Source organism: Metopolophium dirhodum, chromosome 1 (assembly GCF_019925205.1).
Source record: "Metopolophium dirhodum isolate CAU chromosome 1, ASM1992520v1, whole genome shotgun sequence".
NCBI lineage: Eukaryota > Metazoa > Arthropoda > Insecta > Hemiptera > Aphididae > Metopolophium > Metopolophium dirhodum.
The window spans coordinates 138,479,130-138,492,960 of NC_083560.1; positions in this window are offsets into that span (position 1 = coordinate 138,479,130).

A 13,831-nucleotide genomic window follows, 5' to 3' on the forward strand; every position below is an offset into this window, starting at 1 on the left:
TTTGAAATTTTTTTGTCGAAGTAATGAAATTAAAACTAAAATAAAAGGAAATTATTCAATTCAACAATTGAATAGTTTATTACCTTCAGGTATGAAATTACAAAATGATGAAAATGTTATTACATTTACTTCAAAAATTGAGTAAAGGAAATTTTCAAAATATAGAAATACATTTTATAGACCAAATTGGTAAAAAATATTATTTTGATGATGATGATTTTATTGTTTATCTTGATTTAATTAAAGAATAGATATGGATGGTGTTTGAAAAATTGTAAACCAAATTGTGATAAGTCACCCATAACATTAAAATTACCTCCACCTTTAAAATTGCTTACAAAACCTGAGTTTATAGTTGGTCCGTTTACATCCAGAGAGTAGCTTATCACACATTTAGTTGTACTTACTCTTCCTACATACTCAATTTCAGATACTGTTTTACCTCGAATTTTAACTACAACTTTACTAAATAAATATGGAGGAAAATTATCAATTAGTTGTATTTTTGAATCATTAGAATATTCTTTTCCATCTTTTTGCAAATATCAACCATAGATAGAAAACTTTGTTTTTTTTTATATCCAGAAAACCATTCATGTTATTTATTTTAAAAATAATATCTTTATTAGGCGTTATTCGTAGGTATCAAAGTTTTCGTTTGAACTCTTTCAATAAAAGGATCATAGTTTTAAAAACATATTATTCGTTATTTATAATAGCAGAAATAAAAAAAAATGTTTATTATAAAATGAATTTTATTGAAATAAAATAATCTAAAATAAAATCTTTATTTCATTTACCTATGTGAGATATGCAGATTGGTCCATCAGGTAAAGGAAAAACAACTCTGTTGAAGAGTGTAATTCTAAATCATTGGACTAATTATGAAAATTTATATATTTTTACAAAAAGTCTCGACCAACCAATTTATAAAGAACTGGTATAACTATTTGAAGATATACCTGAGATTTATTTTTATGTCTCTGATACAGATATAATATCTGAAGACGAATGTAAACGCGATAGCATAGTTTTTTTTGATGATATTCCTTTAGATGAACAAAAAGCTATTTATGAATATATGAATAGATGAAGACCAAAAAATACTTCGGTTTTTTTTTGAACACAATGTTATAGTTCAGCAAATAAACAATATATTAGAAATAATTTAACTATTTTTAATGGTTTTTAAATCAAATCAATGTATTAAAAAAATTTGGGAGAATTTTTTAAGTAATATTATTTCTTTAAATGATTTTAAAACTCTATGTTCAGATTGTTGGAAAAATGACTATGGTTTTATAACAATCGATCTAATCAATAATCGTTTCTACTATAAACTTGAAAAATTAATATTTTTCATATAATAAATGAATGTCGAACAAATTCAAAAGAATTTAAGAAAAATAATAAAAAAAAAAAGTTACTTTTCCAGAACCACCAGAAACACAAAACCATTTTAAAGAAGGAACTAATTTAGAAAACTAACCTGGAAATATTAAAGAATTAATTCATCAGTTTAAAATATACTTTTAAAAAATAAGATTTATCACATTCTGAAAAAAAGTTAAATAATTTGAAAAAAGATAAATATGAAGATGAAGATGAAAATAATGTAAAAAAAATTAAAAGTAAAAGCATGGACACCAGTAAAGTTAAAAACAATAATTCACATAAAAAAAAAATGTAAAAAGTAACTATGGAAAAAGAGTTATAAATGATAAACATTCAGCAGAAGAAAAAGTAAAAAATTTTGAACCAATGTTAGAAGGTTTATCAAAAGTTAAATCATCTGTTAATGATGTTAAAGAGGTTGCAATTAAAACCGGTAATGATATTAAAAAAATGTTAATACCTACTCCTTATAAACCTCGTAATGCAGAGATATTAGGATTATTAAGTACAGAGGTTTATGAAAATATTAAAACACCTAAAAGTTCTCCGATAAAAACAAAATATAATTCTCTTATAAGACAATTTAATTTAGATAATATAATATTAAATGGTAAAGAACGTATACTAACTCCAGGTATATGGTGTTTGTTAACTCGGAAAGACGTTCCAAAACAGAGTGAATATAATAATGAAGATTTTAATAAATATGCAAAAATATTGATTGAAACAGATTCAATATATCAAAATAATGATAGATCAACAGGAAAAGATAAATCAAGTGGAGATGACAGATATATGAAATTGATTAGTCCTATTTGGAAAGCAGTTATTTCAAATAAAAATGCAAAAGAAAATAAAACACCAACAATACCAAAAGAAAATTTAAATCCTACAATACCGATAGAAAATAAAGGAGCTGGTTTAATGAATTATACAAATAACGAAATTGAATAGCGTTGGATAGATAATATGAAACAATTAAATGAAAGATGTAATTTAATAGCAGCTGAAGAAATAGCAGGAAATTATGGTTTTCATAATGAAAAACAGGCTATTCTTAAATTATTTAAAACAAAAATGGAACATTTAATAGATGATGCTAAAGATATTGAATATTTACTACAATCTGTGATAAATTTACCAAAGGAAATAACAAATGACATAGAATATGATATAAAACAATTAAGAGAAAAAATCTATCATATATCTAGTGAAGAAAGGGCGGAAATAATAAATACCATGATGATAAACTTTGAAATTCTTAATTTTTGTATTAAAAAAATGGAAAAAGTAATTGACATTCCTGATAAAGGGACGATATTTTTGTGGTCATAAATTTCAAGTTTACCAAAGAAAATTGTAAAAGGTACAGGTTTTTTTTAATGATTTTTTTTAATTGTAAATTTTTACCTCCGATGCATTATCCTAATTATAATTATTTAGGACCATTTACAAATTTAGAGAAAAATGAAGAACAAATTAGACAGAGCTGCAAAAGAACAAGATTATTAGTACGAAAATCATAAAGACATTTTAGAAAAAAAAGCATTGGAAAGATATAATGATCCTGATAGTTCTATGTCTGAAAAATTTCCTGCTATTTTCACTGCATATACAATGAAAGGAAAAATACGTTTAGGAATGATTTTAATATTTGAAAAAAAAAAAACAAATCAAAAAAACGAATAATTTCAATAAATCAACATTTTTAAAAAAACATTGACAATAAAATCCAAAAATTAAACAATTAAGTAATTTTGATATAATACAATTTGGAAATAATATAAAAATATTCAGAGGTTGTTTCATGAGAGATGAATTACCTAAAAAACCATTGTTAAATGAATGAGGAATATTAAATTTAAATAATTCTACTAAAGATGGGTCACATTGGGTTGCATGGAAAAAAATAAAAATAAGAAATTTTATTTCGATTCATTTGGAATCGTTCCTCCTCCTGAACTTGTAAAATATTCGGGTGAAGACAACCTTATGTATACCGGATGACAAATTCCAATATTATAACGATCCACCTATATGTGGACATTTGTGTTTAGAATTTATTTATTTTAAGTTTTATTTTTATTAAATCTTTTTCATTATGTAGACATCGAATTGTTTCTAATATAATATTTCAAATTATAATTAATAATAAAATAAATATATATTATTAATTAATAATTATTGATTATTAAGTAATGTTTTTTTTAATTTTAACTAATGTTGAAAGTTTTGTACAACACTTGCTCTCACTCTTCTTACGTTGTTTAAATCATTGTTTCCTCCTCATAGAACTCTCCCGCCATCTCCTTCATCCACTTCAAGACCACTTGTTTCATCTCGTCGTCGGTTTGAAATTTTTTTGTCGAAGTAATGAAATTAAAACTAAAATAAAATGAAATTATTCAATTCAACAATTGAATAGTTTATTACCTTCAGGTATGAAATTACAAAATGATGAAAATGTTATTACATTTACTTCAAAAATTGAGTAAAGGAAATTTTCAAATTATAGAAATACATTTTATAGACCAAATTGGTAAAAAATATTATTTTGATGATGATGATTTTATTTTTTATCTTGATTTAATTAAAGAATAGATATGGATGGTGTTTGAAAAATTGTAAACCAAATTGTGATAAGTCACCCATAACATTAAAATTACCTCCACCTTTAAAATTGCTTACAAAACCTGAGTTTATAGTTGGTCCGTTTACATCCAGAGAGTAGCTTATCACACATTTAGTTGTACTTACTCTTCCTACATACTCAATTTCAGATACTGTTTTACCTCGAATTTTAACTACAACTTGACTAAATAAATATGGAGGAAAATTATCAATAGTTGTATTTTTGAATCATTAGAATATTCTTTTCCATCTTTTTGCAAATATCAACCATAGATAGAAAACTTTGTTTTTTTTTATATCCAGAAAACCATTCATGTTATTTATTTTAAAAATAATATCTTTATTAGGCGTTATTCGTAGGTATCAAAGTTTTCGTTTGAACTCTTTCAATAAACGGATCATAGTTTTAAAAACATATTATTCGTTATTTATAATAGCAGAAATAAACAAAAATGTTTATTAGGCGTTATTCGTAGGTATCAAAGTTTTCGTTTGAACTCTTTCAATAAACGGATCATAGTTTTAAAAACATATTATTCGTTATTTATAATAGCAGAAATAAACAAAAATGTTTATTATAAAATGAATTTTATTGAAATAAAATAATCTAAAATAAAATCTTTATTTCATTTACCTATGTGAGATATGCAGATTGGTCCATCAGGTAAAGGAAAAACAACTCTGTTGAAGAGTATAATTCTAAATCATTGGACTAATTATGAAAATTTATATATTTTTACAAAAAGTCTCGACCAACCAATTTATAAAGAACTGGTATAACTATTTGAAGATATACCTGAGATTTATTTTTATGTCTCTGATACAGATATAATATCTGAAGACGAATGTAAACGCGATAGCTTAGTTTTTTTTGATGATATTCCTTTAGATGAACAAAAAGCTATTTATGAATATATGAATAGATGAAGACCAAAAAATACTTCGGTTTTTTTTGAACACAATGTTATAGTTCAGCAAATAAACAATATATTAGAAATAATTTAACTATTTTTAATGGTTTTTAAATCAACTCAATTTATTAAATAAATTTGGGAGAATTTTTTAAGTAATATTATTTCTTTAAATGATTTTAAAACTCTATGTTCAGATTGTTGGAAAAATGACTATGGTTTTATAACAATCGATCTAATCAATAATCGTTTCTACTAGAAACTTGAAAAATTAATATTTTTCATATAATAAATGAATGTCGAACAAATTCAAAAGAATTTAAGAAAAATAATAAAAAAAAAAGTTACTTTTCCAGAACCACCAGAAACACAAAACCATTTTAAAGAAGGAACTAATTTAGAAAACTAACCTGGAAATATTAAAGAATTAATTCATCAGTTTAAAATATACTTTTAAAAAATAAGATTTATCACATTCTGAAAAAAAGTTAAATAATTTGAAAAAAGATAAATATGAAGATGAAGATGAAAATAATGTAAAAAAAATTAAAAGTAAAAGCATGGACACCAGTAAAGTTAAAAACAATAATTCACATAAAAAAAAAATGTAAAAAGTAACTATGGAAAAAGAGTTATAAATGATAAACATTCAGCAGAAGAAAAAGTAAAAAATTTTGAACCAATGTTAGAAGGTTTATCAAAAGTTAAATCATCTGTTAATGATGTTAAAGAGGTTGCAATTAAAACCGGTAATGATATTAAAAAAATGTTAATACCTACTCCTTATAAACCTCGTAATGCAGAGATATTAGGATTATTAAGTACAGAGGTTTATGAAAATATTAAAACACCTAAAAGTTCTCCGATAAAAACAAAATACAATTCTCTTATAAGACAATTTAATTTAGATAATATAATATTAAATGGTAAAGAACGTATACTAACTCCAGGTATATGGTGTTTGTTAACTCGGAAAGACGTTCCAAAACAGAGTGAATATAATAATGAAGATTTTAATAAATATGCAAAAATATTGATTGAAACAGATTCAATATATCAAAATAATGATAGATCAACAGGAAAAGATAAATCAAGTGGAGATGACAGATATATGAAATTGATTAGTCCTATTTGGAAAGCAGTTATTTCAAATAAAAATGCAAAAGAAAATAAAACACCAACAATACCAAAAGAAAATTTAAATCCTACAATACCGATAGAAAATAAAGGAGCTGGTTTAATGAATTATACAAATAACGAAATTGAATAGCGTTGGATAGATAATATGAAACAATTAAATGAAAGATGTAATTTAATAGCAGCTGAAGAAATAGCAGGAAATTATGGTTTTCATAATGAAAAACAGGCTATTCTTAAATTATTTAAAACAAAAATGGAACATTTAATAGATGATGCTAAAGATATTGAATATTTACTACAATCTGTGATCAATTTACCAAAGGAAATAACAAATGACATAGAATATGATATAAAACAATTAAGAGAAAAAATCTATCATATATCTAGTGAAGAAAGGGCGGAAATAATAAATACCATGATGATAAACTTTGAAATTCTTAATTTTTGTATTAAAAAAATGGAAAAAGTAATTGACATTCCTGATAAAGGGACGATATTTTTGTGGTCATAAATTTCAAGTTTACCAAAGAAAATTGTAAAAGGTACAGGTTTTTTTTAATGATTTTTTGAATTGTAAATTTTTACCTCCGATGCATTATCCTAAATATAATTATTTAGGACCATTTACAAATTCAGAGAAAAATGAAGAACAAATTAGACAGAGCTGCAAAAGAACAAGATTATTAGTACGAAAATCATAAAGACATTTTAGAAAAAAAAGCATTGGAAAGATATAATGATCCTGATAGTTCTATGTCTGAAAAATTTCCGGCTATTTTCACTGCATATACAATGAAAGGATAAAATACGTTTAGGAATGATTTTAATATTTGAAAAAAAAAAAAAAACAAATCAAAAAAACGAATAATTTCAATAAATCAACATTTTTAAAAAAACATTGACAATAAAATCCAAAAATTAAACAATTAAGTAATTTTGATATAATACAATTTGGAAATAATATAAAAATATTCAGAGGTTGTTTCATGAGAGATGAATTACCTAAAAAACCATTGTTAAATGAATGAGGAATATTAAATTTAAATAATTCTACTAAAGATGGGTCACATTGGGTTGCATGGAAAAAAATAAAAATAAAAAATTTTATTCCGATTCATTTGGAATCGTTCCTCCTCCTGAACTTGTAAAATATTCGGGTGAAGACAACCTTATGTATACCGATGACAAATTCCAATATTATAACGATCCACCTATATGTGGACATTTGTGTTTAGAATTTATTTATTTTAAGTTTTATTTTTATTAAATCTTTTTCATTATGTAGACATCGAATTGTTTCTAATATAATATTTCAAATTATAATTAATAATAAAATAAATATATATTATTAATTAATAATTATTGATTATTAAGTAATGTTTTTTTTTAATTTTAACTAATGTTGAAAGTTTTGTACAACACTTGCTCTCACTCTTCTTACGTTGTTTAAATCATTGTTTCCTCCTCATAGAACTCTCCCGCCATCTCCTTCATCCACTTCAAGACCACTTGTTTCATCTCGTCGTCGGTTTGAAATTTTTTTGTCGAAGTAATGAAATTAAAACTAAAATAAAATGAAATTATTCAATTCAACAATTGAATAGTTTATTACCTTCAGGTATGAAATTACAAAATGATGAAAATGTTATTACATTTACTTCAAAAATTGAGTAAAGGAAATTTTCAAAATATAGAAATACATTTTATAGACCAAATTGGTAAAAAATATTATTTTGATGATGATGATTTTATTTTTTATCTTGATTTTATTAAAGAATAGATATGGATGGTGTTTGAAAAATTGTAAACCAAATTGTGATAAGTCACCCATAACATTAAAATTACCTCCACCTTTAAAATTGCTTACAAAACCTGAGTTTATAGTTGGTCCGTTTACATCCAGAGAGTAGCTTATCACACATTTAGTTGTACTTACTCTTCCTACATACTCAATTTCAGATACTGTTTTACCTCGAATTTTAACTACAACTTGACTAAATAAATATGGAGGAAAATTATCAATTAGTTGTATTTTTGAATCATTAGAATATTCTTTTCCATCTTTTTGCAAATATCAACCATAGATAGAAAACTTTGTTTTTTTTTATATCCAGAAAACCATTCATGTTATTTATTTTAAAAATAATATCTTTATTAGGCGTTATTCGTAGGTATCAAAGTTTTCGTTTGAACTCTTTCAATAAACGGATCATAGTTTTAAAAACATATTATTCGTTATTTATAATAGCAGAAATAAACAAAAATGTTTATTATAAAATGAATTTTATTGAAATAAAATAATCTAAAATAAAATCTTTATTTCATTTACCTATGTGAGATATGCAGATTGGTCCATCAGGTAAAGGAAAAACAACTCTGTTGAAGAGTATAATTCTAAATCATTGGACTAATTATGAAAATTTATATATTTTTACAAAAAGTCTCGACCAACCAATTTATAAAGAACTGGTATAACTATTTGAAGATATACCTGAGATTTATTTTTATGTCTCTGATACAGATATAATATCTGAAGACGAATGTAAACGCGATAGCTTAGTTTTTTTTGATGATATTCCTTTAGATGAACAAAAAGCTATTTATGAATATATGAATAGATGAAGACCAAAAAATACTTCGGTTTTTTTTGAACACAATGTTATAGTTCAGCAAATAAACAATATATTAGAAATAATTTAACTATTTTTAATGGTTTTTAAATCAACTCAATTTATTAAATAAATTTGGGAGAATTTTTTAAGTAATATTATTTCTTTAAATGATTTTAAAACTCTATGTTCAGATTGTTGGAAAAATGACTATGGTTTTATAACAATCGATCTAATCAATAATCGTTTCTACTATAAACTTGAAAAATTAATATTTTTCATATAATAAATGAATGTCGAACAAATTCAAAAGAATTTAAGAAAAATAATAAAAAAAAAAGTTACTTTTCCAGAACCACCAGAAACACAAAACCATTTTAAAGAAGGAACTAATTTAGAAAACTAACCTGGAAATATTAAAGAATTAATTCATCAGTTTAAAATATACTTTTAAAAAATAAGATTTATCACATTCTGAAAAAAAGTTAAATAATTTGAAAAAAGATAAATATGAAGATGAAGATGAAAATAATGTAAAAAAAATTAAAAGTAAAAGCATGGACACCAGTAAAGTTAAAAACAATAATTCACATAAAAAAAAAATGTAAAAAGTAACTATGGAAAAAGAGTTATAAATGATAAACATTCAGCAGAAGAAAAAGTAAAAAATTTTGAACCAATGTTAGAAGGTTTATCAAAAGTTAAATCATCTGTTAATGATGTTAAAGAGGTTGCAATTAAAACCGGTAATGATATTAAAAAAATGTTAATACCTACTCCTTATAAACCTCGTAATGCAGAGATATTAGGATTATTAAGTACAGAGGTTTATGAAAATATTAAAACACCTAAAAGTTCTCCGATAAAAACAAAATACAATTCTCTTATAAGACAATTTAATTTAGATAATATAATATTAAATGGTAAAGAACGTATACTAACTCCAGGTATATGGTGTTTGTTAACTCGGAAAGACGTTCCAAAACAGAGTGAATATAATAATGAAGATTTTAATAAATATGCAAAAATATTGATTGAAACAGATTCAATATATCAAAATAATGATAGATCAACAGGAAAAGATAAATCAAGTGGAGATGACAGATATATGAAATTGATTAGTCCTATTTGGAAAGCAGTTATTTCAAATAAAAATGCAAAAGAAAATAAAACACCAACAATACCAAAAGAAAATTTAAATCCTACAATACCGATAGAAAATAAAGGAGCTGGTTTAATGAATTATACAAATAACGAAATTGAATAGCGTTGGATAGATAATATGAAACAATTAAATGAAAGATGTAATTTAATAGCAGCTGAAGAAATAGCAGGAAATTATGGTTTTCATAATGAAAAACAGGCTATTCTTAAATTATTTAAAACAAAAATGGAACATTTAATAGATGATGCTAAAGATATTGAATATTTACTACAATCTGTGATCAATTTACCAAAGGAAATAACAAATGACATAGAATATGATATAAAACAATTAAGAGAAAAAATCTATCATATATCTAGTGAAGAAAGGGCGGAAATAATAAATACCATGATGATAAACTTTGAAATTCTTAATTTTTGTATTAAAAAAATGGAAAAAGTAATTGACATTCCTGATAAAGGGACGATATTTTTGTGGTCATAAATTTCAAGTTTACCAAAGAAAATTGTAAAAGGTACAGGTTTTTTTTAATGATTTTTTGAATTGTAAATTTTTACCTCCGATGCATTATCCTAAATATAATTATTTAGGACCATTTACAAATTTAGAGAAAAATGAAGAACAAATTAGACAGAGCTGCAAAAGAACAAGATTATTAGTACGAAAATCATAAAGACATTTTAGAAAAAAAAGCATTGGAAAGATATAATGATCCTGATAGTTCTATGTCTGAAAAATTTCCTGCTATTTTCACTGCATATACAATGAAAGGAAAAATACGTTTAGGAATGATTTTAATATTTGAAAAAAAAAAAACAAATCAAAAAAACGAATAATTTCAATAAATCAACATTTTTAAAAAAACATTGACAATAAAATCCAAAAATTAAACAATTAAGTAATTTTGATATAATACAATTTGGAAATAATATAAAAATATTCAGAGGTTGTTTCATGAGAGATGAATTACCTAAAAAACCATTGTTAAATGAATGAGGAATATTAAATTTAAATAATTCTACTAAAGATGGGTCACATTGGGTTGCATGGAAAAAAATAAAAATAAAAAATTTTATTCCGATTCATTTGGAATCGTTCCTCCTCCTGAACTTGTAAAATATTCGGGTGAAGACAACCTTATGTATACCGATGACAAATTCCAATATTATAACGATCCACCTATATGTGGACATTTGTGTTTAGAATTTATTTATTTTAAGTTTTATTTTTATTAAATCTTTTTCATTATGTAGACATCGAATTGTTTCTAATATAATATTTCAAATTATAATTAATAATAAAATAAATATATATTATTAATTAATAATTATTGATTATTAAGTAATGTTTTTTTTAATTTTAACTAATGTTGAAAGTTTTGTACAACACTTGCTCTCACTCTTCTTACGTTGTTTAAATCATTGTTTCCTCCTCATAGAACTCTCCCGCCATCTCCTTCATCCACTTCAAGACCACTTGTTTCATCTCGTCGTCGGTTTGAAATTTTTTTGTCGAAGTAATGAAATTAAAACTAAAATAAAAGGAAATTATTCAATTCAACAATTGAATAGTTTATTACCTTCAGGTATGAAATTACAAAATGATGAAAATGTTATTACATTTACTTCAAAAATTGAGTAAAGGAAATTTTCAAAATATAGAAATACATTTTATAGACCAAATTGGTAAAAAATATTATTTTGATGATGATGATTTTATTTTTTATCTTGATTTAATTAAAGAATAGATATGGATGGTGTTTGAAAAATTGTAAACCAAATTGTGATAAGTCACCCATAACATTAAAATTACCTCCACCTTTAAAATTGCTTACAAAACCTGAGTTTATAGTTGGTCCGTTTACATCCAGAGAGTAGCTTATCACACATTTAGTTGTACTTACTCTTCCTACATACTCAATTTCAGATACTGTTTTACCTCGAATTTTAACTACAACTTGACTAAATAAATATGGAGGAAAATTATCAATTAGTTGTATTTTTGAATCATTAGAATATTCTTTTCCATCTTTTTGCAAATATCAACCATAGATAGAAAACTTTGTTTTTTTTTATATCCAGAAAACCATTCATGTTATTTATTTTAAAAATAATATCTTTATTAGGCGTTATTCGTAGGTATCAAAGTTTTCGTTTGAACTCTTTCAATAAACGGATCATAGTTTTAAAAACATATTATTCGTTATTTATAATAGCAGAAATAAACAAAAATGTTTATTATAAAATGAATTTTATTGAAATAAAATAATCTAAAATAAAATCTTTATTTCATTTACCTATGTGAGATATGCAGATTGGTCCATCAGGTAAAGGAAAAACAACTCTGTTGAAGAGTATAATTCTAAATCATTGGACTAATTATGAAAATTTATATATTTTTACAAAAAGTCTCGACCAAGCAATTTATAAAGAACTGGTATAACTATTTGAAGATATACCTGAGATTTATTTTTATGTCTCTGATACAGATATAATATCTGAAGACGAATGTAAACGCGATAGCTTAGTTTTTTTTGATGATATTCCTTTAGATGAACAAAAAGCTATTTATGAATATATGAATAGATGAAGACCAAAAAATACTTCGGTTTTTTTTTGAACACAATGTTATAGTTCAGCAAATAAACAATATATTAGAAATAATTTAACTATTTTTAATGGTTTTTAAATCAACTCAATTTATTAAATAAATTTGGGAGAATTTTTTAAGTAATATTATTTCTTTAAATGATTTTAAAACTCTATGTTCAGATTGTTGGAAAAATGACTATGGTTTTATAACAATCGATCTAATCAATAATCGTTTCTACTATAAACTTGAAAAATTAATATTTTTCATATAATAAATGAATGTCGAACAAATTCAAAAGAATTTAAGAAAAATAATAAAAAAAAAAAGTTACTTTTCCAGAACCACCAGAAACACAAAACCATTTTAAAGAAGGAACTAATTTAGAAAACTAACCTGAAAATATTAAAGAATTAATTCATCAGTTTAAAATATACTTTTAAAAAATAAGATTTATCACATTCTGAAAAAAAGTTAAATAATTTGAAAAAAGATAAATATGAAGATGAAGATGAAAATAATGTAAAAAAAATTAAAAGTAAAAGCATGGACTCCAGTAAAGTTAAAAACAATAATTCACATAAAAAAAAAATGTAAAAAGTAACTATGGAAAAAGAGTTATAAATGATAAACATTCAGCAGAAGAAAAAGTAAAAAATTTTGAACCAATGTTAGAAGGTTTATCAAAAGTTAAATCATCTGTTAATGATGTTAAAGAGGTTGCAATTAAAACCGGTAATGATATTAAAAAAATGTTAATACCTACTCCTTATAAACCTCGTAATGCAGAGATATTAGGATTATTAAGTACAGAGGTTTATGAAAATATTAAAACACCTAAAAGTTCTCCGATAAAAACAAAATACAATTCTCTTATAAGACAATTTAATTTAGATAATATAATATTAAATGGTAAAGAACGTATACTAACTCCAGGTATATGGTGTTTGTTAACTCGGAAAGACGTTCCAAAACAGAGTGAATATAATAATGAAGATTTTAATAAATATGCAAAAATATTGATTGAAACAGATTCAATATATCAAAATAATGATAGATCAACAGGAAAAGATAAATCAAGTGGAGATGACAGATATATGAAATTGATTAGTACTATTTGGAAAGCAGTTATTTCAAATAAAAATGCAAAAGAAAATAAAACACCAACAATACCAAAAGAAAATTTAAATCCTACAATACCGATAGAAAATAAAGGAGCTGGTTTAATGAATTATACAAATAACGAAATTGAATAGCGTTGGATAGATAATATGAAACAATTAAATGAAAGATGTAATTTAATAGCAGCTGAAGAAATAGCAGGAAATTATGGTTTTCATAATGAAAAACAGGCTATTCTTAAATTATTTAAAACAAAAATGGAACATTTA